Raw genomic sequence first — 14,621 nt, 5'->3', positions numbered from 1 at the left:
AAAGGTTTTCACCCAGTAAACACACTTTGTCACTCATAAAATACGTATAGTTAAGTACTTTCACTTAAATGACAATTAATAGGTAATTTGCATTGCCATTTAAGTGAAATTATTGAACTTAAATATACAAGCTTGATAAAAATGATAATTCTAGAAGAAAATTTCAGATGGCATCTGAGCTCTTCGTGTATTAATCATGTTGATAGGCCCTATAAAACAAATATTACATATTAATCATGTCAATTTCCTGCATCTGTTATTGACGTCCAAATGACGTCCAAAAAAATTACCCCGTTCAAAGGTCAAATGTTGAACGTCAAGATGACGTCCAAGTTGGGTCATGGTTGGACGTCCAAATAGTGGACCTGTATAATTGACAAATATATTTGTTTTTTTCTACCATGATTTTGGTAAAAAAAAATACGTTGTCTACTGTAAAATTTAGGGTTACAAAACCAGTATACCGTATTGTCTTTTACAGATTCCACATTTTTTTCACGGTATATTCCTGGCAACCACAGCTGCCGGTATTTTACCGTAAATTTGACAATGTCTTTACCGTGAATTCCAATGTGCACAACCCCATAAGATGTAGTTTTACTCAAATAATACCATAAAATCTAAGGTTTTTAGACATTTTCAACATTACAATATTTAATTGTAAAATGTATGCATATTTATTTGTTTTCACAGAAAATATTTATAATTTCAACATTTTATTACAGTAAAAAACAAAGTTTTATCCAGTCTCACAATTAACGGTTATTCAATCTATTTAATACAGTAAAAGGAAGTTTTTTGGTTTTACGCTCCATTACCGTTGGAATTTGACGGTGTTTTGCTGTATATTTTACTGACTTTTTTTACAGTGTATATAATCACTTTTAAATGTACATTTAATCTTAATCTTAATCTCTATCTCTTGATCTCTATCTCTCAAACAGCCAGACTAATGAATGACTTGAGACACAAGTAGAGGCAGAGACAAGGCTTTCTTCTGTGTGTCCATAAAAACGCGTGTTTAGCTCAGAAATAGGCTATTATAATTATACCTCAGAAATAACAATTTACTTCGCACCTGCACTCACAACTACCTAATAGCCAATACCTTTGACACACTGCCTGTTTTATTATTGCTGACCACCTATCAAAATCTGTGGCAACGCTGCGCGACTCACGCGACAGCACAGAGATAGCGGCGCACACTCAAGAATTGCATGCGCAAATGCGCCGGCGCGCGCTGCATTTAATTACTTTATTATAGCTTAAATAAAGCGCAAAAGAAACTACGAGCGACCGTCATTGTTCTGTTGTAAGTCATGAAATTACCAAACATGCAAATAAAGCTGCCTCAAAACTGTGCATGCATATGTTGACATGGTTTTAAATTGTTATCCAATTTGTTGGCCTTAAAACGTCTTAAAAATGCACATATGTACACCAGGGAAATCTAAATTTTCGGGGGAGCATGCCCATGTACCCCCCTAGGAAACTACATTTTCTGACCTCAGTAATTATGAAACCCTGCGTACGGCCCGGCTTATTCTATCTAATGAAATCTGAGGTGTATGTGTATTTTTACTAATGTGCGCACTTTTGGACTTAAAGTTTGTATGTGTATGCACTGTGATCAAAAATAAATGGGACCAAACGCGATTGAATGTAAAGGTTTGTGTCTCGTTATTCTATTAATAACTACCGTTTGATTTTGCATTTCTATCAGAAATTAAGAATTATTAGTGTCATTGTAGTGGTGCAAATATCTAAGCTATCTAATACTTCAAAGCTCAAGGTTAAATCAGATTTTTTTTTTTTTTTTTTGTAAAAATGTTTCTGTAACAGCTGGCAAAAATAGTATATAGCGCTACTGTGGTTTTAACAAATTTTCAAAAACACAAACAAACAAACAACCCCCCCCCCCCCCCCCCCCCCCTTCTGTTTTTTTTCACAAATCGCACCCTGCACAGATGTCATAACTTTTGTTTTAGGCAATACGCTGAGATTATTTAATTAATATTAAGTATTGGCCGGCTAACTGATGGCATACAGAACGGTTATTTTCTCTGCCAAATAAACTTACAAAGCAAATAAATTCACGGAACCACTGAGCGACTGACTCGCAGTAGGCGCACAGAGTTGTTTCATTCCTGAATGAATAAGAGTCTTTGAACAACCCATTAATATAGACGATGATTCAGTGACCAATTAATATAGACAGCCACTTGATTTTATTCCTGAATGAATCAGCGCTTTGAATGAATCGACAAATGAATAAATGACTCTTCTTTAACACAATGACTTACCGCCACCTAGTGGCGATATTCCTTTCATAATCCAAGTATCATTTCAGTTTGTCATTTCATATTTCTGAATAAAAATATTGTTTAAAATATTAATCTCATTATATTATACAGTTGTAATTAATGTGTAAATGTATTTACTGTAAGTAGCTACATCTGAAAGCATCATGAGGTTGACTGATAGTGATTTAATTGGTAACATCCTAGTGTCATATTACTCTAATTTATTTGACTACATTTAAGAATTTAACTTTATAGATAGCATAAATATTTAATAAGATTAGGAAAGAAATTACATATAAAGGTAAAAAAAAAAAAAATACCCCTTAAAATCATTTGTTCCATATGGGAAAGTTAATTTCTGACACTGGTAGATGGCATTAAATATGAAAACCTTTCATCTCTGGTTCATTGTACAAAGTCTTATTTCAGGGTTTTATTCATATAACTCAAACAAGTTCACCTTAAAATCGTTATGTCAAATTCATATTTCACTAAAGTCAATCACTGAAACATTAGATAATGTCATTATGATATCCATCTGTTGACTGAATAAAAATCATAATAGAACTATAATAGATGTGCTGTGAACATTAACTACGATGGTGGTCAGCAATAATAAAACAGTCAGCGTGTCAAAGGTATTGTGAGTGCAGGTGCGAAATAAATTATTATATCTGAAAAATAATATTTCTGTGATACACGCCAAATTTATGGACACACAGAAGAAAGCCTTGTCTATAGGCTCTGCCTCTACTTGTGTCTCAAGTCATTCGTTAGTCTGGCTGTTTGAGAGATAGAGATCAAGAGATAGAGATTAAGATTAAATGTACATTTAAAAGTGATTATATAGTTGCAATAAACGTATTAAGTCCATGGCAGCGAAGGACTATTATTCTGCTGTGCTGAACTGCGGAAGAACTGATGACGGCACAGTTTAAAGTTTGCTTGACCAATCAGCGGAAAGGGGCGTTTCATTCCCGCCCACATGTTGAGATCAAATATTCAAGTTGTTTATTCATTTTCTACCCCTGAACGAAAAACGAAAAATCAAGCCGAATTCTTGTTTTTCGTTTTATTTGAAAAAAATGAAAAACGAAAAAGGTGCCATTTTTCATTTTCCAATTTCATTATTAAATCAAAAAACGAATGACCAAAAGATACACGGACCGTCCGTGTACGTTTTGATAGTTTGTTTTCCAATTTGAAATGAAATAGGCAGAAACGAGAAAACGGTCGTTTCCCGTTTTTTCGTTTGTTAAAAAAAACGGAAAAACGAGATTTTGACTCGATTTTCGTTTTTTTCGGGTCACGGATAGAAAACGGAAACACGACTTCAAAACTCGTTTTCCACATGTGGGCGGTCATTACACGCCCCTTTCAGCCGATTGGTCAATCAAATCTGAGCCAGTGACGTCATTTTCAGTTCGTTCAACAAAATAACAGTCCTCTGCCACTATATCAGTAGATGTCATAAATCGGCTTTCTTCTGTGCAACCTAACGCGTATTTCACAGAAATATTTATTTCAGAAATGTTAATCAGCACACAGACTGTTGTAATGCTGTTTGTAGTTTAATATGCATAGTGAAACTGCACTACCCACACAGAGGAGCGGATGAAAAGCACAGATTTAAAAAAAAACAAAAAAAAAAAACAAAAAAAAAACTATAGTTTTTATTTTATTCTATTTTGAATAAATACAATAAATCACAATAAATAAGTAGTGTAAGCAATTTTGAAAAACGTACAATAGCTCATCTCTCTTTATTTATTTATTTTATATAGCCTAACATTGCCTGCTGATATAGGCTAATGTTAATAACCCTTTGGTTAAAAGATTGAGGGAATATGTAAAGATCAAACATTAAAGATCAAAATTACAGCTACATAGCTATTTTAGTTATAATATATTTTAATAATATATAATAATATTATATATATTTTAATAATATATAAATGTTAAGCCAAAACGAATTAATTATTTAAACGCTTTTATTGTAGCCTACACAGACTACTTAAAATGAGCAGTATAACTTTTTATATATTTGGTTGAATGTATGTTATTTTGACAGTTAACAGGCTGTGATGTCAAGTTACTAAAAATGATGTTGCGCGTGAGGCGCCGACGCGTTCACTTGAATTTTCTTATCCTAAAAGCCGAAACAACTTAAAATACTCAGACATTTATGGTCAAATATATGTAACACCATTCGAATCTGTGAAGGGTTAAATAGGCCTATTATTTTTGTACTCACAATAAAAACAAAACATTGCTCGTAAAATAAACAAAGACATTTTCTGCCGTCTCGGTTTCCTTTCTGTGAACTTCTCAAAAATGAACCGACACTCATATTGTCGCATTTTTTCCCCTTTCATTTTGGTAATATGTTAATTACTTAAGTGAAATAAATTTCGCGCATAGACATAGGCTATTTATTCCTTTTATATAATTGAATCCTTTGTTCTCCATTCACAGCAAAATGCCCAGTGTTAAATGAACACCCAAAGTGTACATATGACTCCATCTTACCGGGTGTTAAAAAGTAACACTGAAGCAGTGTTAAAGTTAATGAGATAATTGAGTGATGATTGAGTGATGATTGACAATTAGTGGAGACACCTGATGTTAATAAGTAGAATCATTGAAGAAACAACAAGAGAAAAAGAGAGAGACACAACATCTACAACTGACTTCCAGCCATTAAACATTATTACACTTATTATTAACCAGTTTGATTTGATTTCTGTCATACATCAACAAAAGTTCTTACTGAGAATTAACAGATGTTTAGATGTTAATGTTTTAATGAAAGTTTAGTTTGAAGTCACCATGATGGTGAAAAGCATTTCCTTTAGTTGGGCTCTTGACTCTATTTATTAACATTAATTTATCTCTGGCTGCTCCAACTTTGTGTTTGTAAAGCCAAAGTTGATCAATTTAGGTTCACAATGCTTTGGGAAGCACAGTCATAATGGTTGTGTTTTCTCATTGTGAAATGTTCAGATTCATTGGTGACATCCAGTATTAGCTGGTGATATAAATATTATGTCTTTATAGTAAATCTGTTACTGCTTGAGATCCAGCAGAGCTTTTATAATCTGAAGGGTTTTTTTTTAAACACACACAGACATGAAGAATCAGCATATGACCCTCAACAATGGTGACAATCAAACAAAGTGCTTCATTTTGCAGTGCATGATGGGAGCCAGCAATCAAAACTCATCCATGGCTCCCATCATGCATTGCTGCATGAATAAATTATGCAGCTGAATTGTCCTGTAATTTTCGTAGATTGTTCATGTTTGCTTTATTTTTCTGTTGTTTTGTTGTGACAGTAGCTTGTTTTGTGATGTTCAGAGTTGATCTGTTTCTCAGTATTTTGTATTTATTTATCGTCACCGTTGTTGAGAATCAGATGCTGATTCTTGATGTCTGTGTGTTTAAACACTGAAGCTTCAGTACATAATGTAGTATTCTTAAAAAAAAAAAGAAAAAAAAAATGGTCTTCCTGCTGTTGAATCTAAAGCTGTAAAATCACAGGACTACAATCATTAACACTAAAGCTACTCATCAAGTACACAGTCAGAGATTTAGACTCTAAATGACAACAGGCATAATTTGACATTCATAAATTATATTGTGACCAGATCCTTTTTTCTCTGACTATAACAAATGTGCTTCACAAACACAAAGTTGGAGCAGCCAGAGAAAATTAATAATAAAAGGTAAAGAGTCAAGAGCCCAACTAAAGCAAACGCTGACCTCTTTCATGGTGACTTGAAATTAAACATTCCATAAAACATTAATTTACACCTTTTTTTTCTCTCTTTCCTTCAGTGATTCTGCTTATTATCATCAGGTGTCACCACTAATTGTCAATCATCACTCAATCATCAATCAATTATCTCATTAACTTTAACACTGCTTCAGTGTTACTTTTTAACTCCCGGTAAGATGGAGTCATATGTACACTTTGGGTGTTCATTTAACACTGGGGATTTTGCTGTGTTCACAGAAGCGCGGCAGCTGCGTGATGATGATGAATCCTCATGTTCTGTTGTTTATTCTGCTATTTGTTCATGTAGGCTAAAACTAAACCCCTGGGATTTTTTAATGATTCACAGACATTTATCAAATTTCGTTTAATTCTAATTTAATTAATGAAACGATGATCACATCAGTTAAAAAGTCAGGGGGAAAAAACAGAAATTATATTGACAAAGCAACAATAATTTTCGTTTAGTTTAAGTTTTTCTAAACATCCACAGAACTGCATACAGTAAATTTTCCCGCTGTTTAAGCCACGAATATTTACAAAATAAAATAATTACAAAGATGATAAAAGATAATAAAATAATTACAAAGATAATAAAAGTTCTATGTTTAATATACGAGAGTTTTTGTTTTGCTGTTGTCCACTAAAGCAATTGACGCAGAATCGCCAATAGCCGTTAAATCGAAATTGAAAGTAAAATGTTCAGGGCCATTTATAGCTAATTCATTCAAAAGCGAAGGAAAGACAGAAAAAGTGAGGATAGCAAGTAAACTGTGACATATAATAATGTTCACTGTGTTCATAAAAGTGTTTAATTTAAGAGATAAAATCAGCACGGCCATTTATAAGCTAAGGAAAACTAAAAAGCCCCCCGATGGTGATAACGTTATGGTGTTGCCACCTAGTGGATAGCCTATTTTCTAATATGACTGCATAGTCTACTGCAAGGAATGCGTCTGCTAAATGATTGAATTTAAATGTATAAAATGTAAACAAAACATTAAAATAAGAAAAAAAGTGCAGTATAGAGTGAGTATAGAGTATAGAGTATAGAGTGCAGTAGCCACTGATCTATAATAGAGAATAGTCTATCATTATAATGTATAGCCTATTGATCGGTGGTATTAGCCCAAAGGATGTCATGCGCTTGGTAATGGATGTAGAGGCATTTACATTTTACATTTTAAAACACAATGACAGCTTAAAAACAGACTTAATTAAATTTACTGTAGGTTTTTTAAACTTTTTATCTGTGCAAACATATTTCTGTGAAATACGCGTTAGGTTGCACAGAAGAAAGCCGATTTATGACATCTACTGAGGACTATTATTTTGTTGAACGAACTGAAGATGACGTCATTGGCTCAGATTTGATAGACCAATCGGCTGAAAGGGGCGTGTAATGACCGCCCACATGTGGAAAACGAGTTTTGAAGTCGTGTTTCCGTTTTCTATCCGTGACCCGAAAAAAACGAAAATCGAGTCAAAATCTCGTTTTTCCGTTTTTTTTAACAAACGAAAAAACGGGAAACGACCGTTTTCTCGTTTCTGCGTATTTCATTTCAAATTGGAAAACAAACTATCAAAACGTACACGGACCATCTAAACCTCTGGTAATTCTCAATACCAACTTTAGATGTATATCAGAAATAAAGTCAGTCTGGTTAGTAATAAGTGAAGCTGGTAATGCTGTTTGTGGAGATGTTTAATCAGATCTTCAGAGATTTAATGTCTTTTATCTTCAGTTGATTTCATCGAAGGCTGTGGCTGAAATCATAGTTCTTGTTGTTTCTCTGTCCTTCAGTGATTCTGCTCGTTATCACCTAATTATCTCATTAACTCCAGCATGTGTCTGTGTTACATTTAACAGCCTGTAGTGTGCACACTGAGCAGTGTTCAGTTCATCTGGGCTAACCCATGTGGGGCCTCCATGGAAACCGTGGACAAAAATGTCTGGGCCCATGTTAGGCAGCCCAGGTGACACCCATCTGGACCCCACCATGCTGTGCTGGCTGGGCACTTGACACACTCAAACACTCACGATAAATGTTTCTCCTCCAGAATAATGATCAGTTTTAAATAATGAATTAGTAGTGTAAGATAATGATTTTAAATGAAAGGAACGACAGGACAGGACTAACATGATTAGATGCTCTTCCATTTTTTTGTCCGCTAACAAAGAAACTGGGCTGAGTTATTTCAATATTATCATGGGTTGACCAATGTCATTGCCAGGCACAGATCTTGCTGAAGCAGATGAATTTAATGTCAGCATGGAAATTGTCTCCAGAGGGTGGACATGGAAATAGTATTGTGCCATGGTAAATGATTTACATTAAGAAATGGCATTCAAGTTTAAAACCAAGATGGTTCCTGTAGTTTAATAGACATCCCTTCAGCTGTAAAATCTGTAAAACACTGTAAGAAGCTGTAAAACTCTGTAAAATCTGTTAAATTATTAGGCACACTGTTAGCAATTGATGTAATTTTTACAATAAATTTTTAACAGTGCAAGACTAAATAGACACATAGTCATTGTAAATTTGCTCATACTCCCAAACCAAAAAGGTTTAAACAAACTTGTTTTTCAAAAAGTTTCCTGTTCTTTTGTTTTTGTTGCAGATCGACTAAGAAGTTCACTGAGAGAGTTCAAGCCTATCACGCCGAGGACACTCTGTGACAACAACACTGACAATCAGAATAACAGGAACTCCAGTCAGAGAGACGGGACTTCAAAATCTTCATCTTCAAGATGGATCTTCTGGAAGATTAGACTACAGAGACATTTTAAGAATGAATGAGGCATTTATATAGCGCTTTCATATGTACTACTGTACACCCAAAGCGCTTTACAATCATATCAGGGGTCTCTCCTCATCCACCACCAGTGTGCAGCATCCACTTGGATGATGCGACGGCAGCCACAGTACAACGGCGCCAGTGCGCTCACCACACACCAGCTGTAGGTGGAGAGGAGAGAGAGTGAAAGAGCCAATTCAATGGATGGGGATTATTAGGAGGCCGTGATTGGTAAGGGCCTATGGAGGGAATTTTGCCAGGACACCGGGGTTACACCCCTACTCTTTACGAGAAGTGCCATGGGATTTTTAATGACCACAGAGAGTCAGGACCTCGGTTTAACGTCTCATCCGAAGGACGGTGCTTGTTACAGTACAGTGTCCCCGTCACTATACTGGGGCGTTAGGACCCACACAGACCACAGGGTGAGCACCCCTTGCTGGCCTTACCAACACCTCTTCCAGCAGCTACCTGGTTTTCCCAGGAGGTCTCCCATCCAGGTACTAACCAGGCTCAGCCCTGCTTAGCTTCAGTGGGCAACCGGTCTTGGGCTACAGGGTGATATGGCTGCTGGCAATCAGCTGAGACATTTCAAGAACAGAGACATTCTGGGCTTTCAAGGTCACAATTAGAGAATTTTTGTCACATGACAAAGCTATATAAGCAATGGGCTTTACATCCATTCAGGATGATTTATGGGTACACCACCCTGAATATCGGCTAAGTTGGACTCTAACTATGTGCACTCAGTATTTGTTTTTGCTTTCAGTCCACACACGTACAGGGGTGCTGAGGTTCAAATCACATACAGGGTTTAAGCCTGAATATCAAATAAAGCCAGGTCTATGGATAATTTTGGTTAACTATCACACTAAACGGTGCTAACATATTGCCATGATACTTTACTGTGTTGGTTCCTTACTGATTGATAACTCAGATCTATTATTTCCATTTATGGTTGGAACCTCACAACGGAGATGTTAATTTGGCATTGCCTTTAGCGCACATGTATGCCAAGGTGCTCAATGTATCCAATAACTGGACAAGAAACATTCATTATCATCCTTTAACAAGATCATCATCATCTTTTGACATTTTTTTATCCCCTTTTATCCCCAGAGTCATACAGAAACTGTTTAAGAGAAGCTCAAATAGACTGAAAAGTGACTGCCTTTTTTTTTTTTTGTATGATATCAAAAAACAACATTAAGACAAGGATTTGAGAGGCTTGAAACATTTTAAAAATGAAGATAAATGTTTGGTTCTGGTTTAAGTCTGAAAAAACTCTAACTCTGCTAGCATTTTTCAAAGTAAGTATAAAATATTAAAGTATAAATGTGATAAGTGATATAGTTTAACCTTTGTACAAAAGCAATCAACACAGATCAGAAAAACAGACATATCAGAGAAAGCTCTAACCACATGCAAGAAATAGAAATAAATTGGCTTATTTTGGGAAAAAAAAGACTGTCAAAGACTGTATTCACCTGCACTCGCAGCGCCCTCTTCTGGCCTTGAGTTGCTCTTACATATTTATCACCTTCCCCTCTTCACCTGTAGAGGGAGCACAAACATTAAATAACACTTTATTTTGATGGTCTGCATTTTTTGGTTTCTAAGTGAACAAATTAGGTATTGCAGTTTAGCAGAACTGGTCTGATCAGATAAATGAGTGAATGGATTCACAGAGTCGCCTCAAGTACCACTTTTACTGTGTAAGCAATTAAAAAAACTATAACAGTTTTGAAAAGAAAATGTAAATGTGCAAATTGACCTGTAGGTACACAGAGTTTTGGTGATGGTTGAGTGTAAACAAAACAAAACTTTAAATAAAACTTAAAATCACTTTATTTTTTCAATGTTGATTTCAGGGATTCTCATTATGAACCTGTGACGTCAGTCAACATTTGTCATTGCATGCGATGGACTCCCTTGCAAAAACAGTTTATTCAAGTGTGCTATAATTGTTTAAATTAAAAATAAGAAAGAATACTTTAAATTACACTTAAGTATACTTGATATACTCGCCGATTAACTTCTCCGCTGCCATTTTAAATGCACGAGCCGTTAAATTAGAATGGATTCTGATTGGCTGTCAGTGTTTTATCATTCAACAGCTGGAAAGAAAAAAAAACGTTCTGAAAATGATCCCAACAATATCGTTTCTCTATATCGTTATTGCTGTGGTGTGGACAGTGCTGTTCTTTTATATTTAGAGCGATTTTTAAAACTATATCTTTATCGTTATCTTTACAGTTATCGCATTCTTGGTGTGAACGGGCCTTAAATTAATTTTGGACCTGAACCTTTTTTCTTTCTTACTTGTTCTCACTTTTCAATGACTTCTGGCCTACATGTGTTGCATTGAATTGTGGATGAATTTATAAACATTGAGAAATAAAGCTGAACAGAAATAAACATGACTAATTATATCAAAGTGAAAGTGATTCTGGAATCCACTGCCACTTCAATATATATCTTTTGAATGATTTATAATCAAGTAATTAATCAACATGTATCCTAAATATTAAATTATTTGAAGGACTTCAACTTATGTTAAAGCATTTATTTTCCTCTTCATCTTCAAACACTGGAAAATAATGAATAGTTCAAGTTCAAGTTCAAGTTACTTTATTTGTACCCGAAGGTAGATTTTGTTTGCAGTAGAGTCCTCATACACACATATGAAACAGAGCACATAAAAAACTACATCATCAAAAAGTTCTTGTCGGTCCAGAATAAATAATACATACATGACTCCTCATACACAAATAGAAAATAAAATACATAAAAACCAACTCATTCCTCAAAGTAATGGCTGCTGGAACAAAACTATTTTTGTGTCTTTTTGTTCTACACCTGGGGATTCTAAGCCTTGACGGTAGAAGCTGGAATTCTGTGTGCAAAGGATGTGAACTGTCATTTAAAATCGAACTAGTTATGCGCTGTAACTGTTTCGTATACAAGGTCTCCACATTAAGCTGCGGGTCACCTATCAGCCTGCTGGACCACTTTACTATTTTATTAAGCGAGTTTTTATTTTTCAAAGTGAGGTTCCCAAACCAGGCTGCTAGCGCAAATGATAAAATTGACTCAATAAAAGCGTGATAAAAAAGGATCATGATGGATTTATCAATATGAAATTGATTCAGTTTCCTCAAACAAAACAAACGCTGATGCCCTTTTTTACAGACTTGTTCACAGTTCGTTCCGAATGTAAGTTTAGAGTCTATTACCATCCCCAGGTATTTATATGATTCGACACATTCAACAGTTTGACCTTTGATTGATGTATTTTCTTGTGTTTGGATTGTTTTTTTCCTAAAGTCAATAAGCATGTCATTTGTTTTAACTACATTTAGTTGAAGGTGAGACGTCTCACACCATTCAACAAAGTCATTGATGACTGGACCGTGACCTGTTTCACTATTTTGGAGCAGGCTAACAATTACTGAGTCATCTGCATATTTAATTATAGTCCTGTTTTCCAGAGGTGGACATTCCAGGGGTCAGAAAGTAAAAGTCCTGCCATATTTTTATCTCATCCACTGAAGCATTAATGAGATAATTAAGTGATAAATTGAGTGATGATTGACCATTATTGAAGACACCTGATGATAACAAGCAGAATCACCAAAGGAGAAAATCACAATTTTTAAGTTACCATCATCAAGGTCAGGGTTTGTTTTAGTTGAGCTCTTGACCCTTGCCTTTTTAGTATTAGATTTTGTTTGGGCAGTTTTAACTGCATTAAAACCAACCAGACAAACAAAGTTAAAACATGATCAGGTGTTGTTGGTTATGTTTTCTCAAAATCATTATTTGATCTGAATCACTGAACTCATTTAGAGCCCAATCTCTGAGTTAGATTTACATTATTGATTACAGCAGCACTGTGATTCTGCAGAAGATCAGCTTATACAATACAAAATTACAAAATTCTTTTAGGCACACACAGACATCAAGTATCAGCCTGTGAATCTCAACAACGGTGACAAGCAACATATTCTGATCAACAGATCAACTCTGAACATTAGAAAACAAGCTACTAAAAAGTCACAGAAAAACAGCAAAATTTTAATAGTGAGAATAAATGAAAATATAGCTGCGAGCAGCGATGGCGGGCCCAAGCCCGGTGGCACCGCCACCCCGGTGGCTTCAGGGCAACTGTGCACAGCGGGCAATAGGCACTTAAAACGGTTAAACATCAAAGGACTATGTCAAATTCACTCCACATTTACTGCACTACAAGGTGCCACTATAGAGCCTCCTCCCTGCCCATTTTCAAAGGATTACATGTGCCAAGTTTTAACATTATTCTGATGAATTTTGAAGCAAATCAGGTAAAAATAAGAGGGTGATCTCAATGTATGCTGAAAGTGACACATTTTCTGCTTCCAGTTGGTGGCGCTATGACTTTGAATCACAATAGTCACATCCATGTGATCAGCCTTGTACAACGAAGACTAAGCCGAAGTTTCATCAAAATCAATTAATGTATGCAGGACTTATAACACTTTGTTTCCCTTTCTTGCCATAAATTCGTTGCCTCGCCACGGCCAAACCATTTGAGATATCCAAAATCCGTTTGCAATTAACAACTTCAATGTGTTAGCAACAAGTTAAAAAAAGCTTGGTGTAAATTGGATAAACCCTGTAGGAGTAGTAGTATAAAATTCATAGCCTGTTTTTTCAAAAAATTAACATTCAAACCAAATAGCTGACTTCCTGTTGGTCGGAGCTAATGAATGTAAATTAGAATTGTCCGGCTTGATGAGAACAATATGTGTACCGAGTTTGGTGACTCTAGGAAAACTAACCCCCCCACTTTTGTCAAAAGGTGGCGCTACTGAGCCCCTCCACCACGCCCATTTCTATGGCTTTGTCCATGTCTACTGGTTGACAATATTGATGTGTGTGTCGAGTTTCATGCAATTTGAAAGCATGTTAAGAGCCTCAAAAACACTCAAGAATATTATTACAGTTTGACCTGTTGCCATGGCAACAATTTCAAATATCAAAAATCCTGTCATAGGTCTACATCTGCTGTGTATTGACATTACACTGATGAAGTTAGAAGCAATCAGGTAAAAATAAGAAGGGTGATCTCAAACATTTCAAAAAGTGATACACTTCCTGCTGCCAGTTGGTGGCGCTATAACTTTGACTCACAATAGTCACATCCATGTGATCAGACTCCTATAACGAACACACTCGTGAAGTTTCATAAAGATCAATATATGTATGCAGACGTTATAACACATTTCCTGTTTCCTTTTTCTCGCCATAAATTCGTTGCCTCGCCACGGCCAAACCGTTCGAGATATCAAAAATCCCCTGGCAATTTTTAATCATCAGTGTCTTGACTTCATGCTGACCGAGTTTGGTGGCGATCGGATTAATCGTCTAGGAGGAGTATATCAAATTCCAGAGCATGCGTTTTTCAAACAACCCTTAATAGCTGACTTCCTGTTGGCGTGGTGTTTAACTTAGAGCACGAAAGTTGTTCGGCCCGATGAGGTCTATATGTGTACTGAGTTTCATACTAATACGTGCAAGCGTGTTTAATATATGGACCAAATTTTCAGACTTTTTTCAAGGGGGCGCTGTCGAGCCCCCCTGCCACGCCCGGGTACCAGCCTCTCCGGCGTCCTAATGGCCGCGGATTCCAATGTGTGTGCCAATTTTCAAGAGTTTTTGAGCATGTTAAGGCCCCCAAAAAGCCCCGGAAGACGGAAAAAAAA

The 14,621-nt window shown here is 35.8% G+C and overlaps 1 pseudogene; it reads right to left on the bottom strand.

The window, feature by feature from the left end:
* Positions 1 to 9,335: 9,335 nt before the first annotated feature.
* LOC125253632 lies at positions 9,336 to 9,452 on the bottom strand (annotated as a pseudogene).
* Positions 9,453 to 14,621: the final 5,169 nt, after the last annotated feature.

Source organism: Megalobrama amblycephala, linkage group LG18, assembly GCF_018812025.1.
Source record: "Megalobrama amblycephala isolate DHTTF-2021 linkage group LG18, ASM1881202v1, whole genome shotgun sequence".
Lineage (NCBI taxonomy): Eukaryota > Metazoa > Chordata > Actinopteri > Cypriniformes > Xenocyprididae > Megalobrama > Megalobrama amblycephala.
Note: the sequence above shows the minus strand (reverse complement) of the source record. Positions and strands in the feature narration are given on the sequence as shown.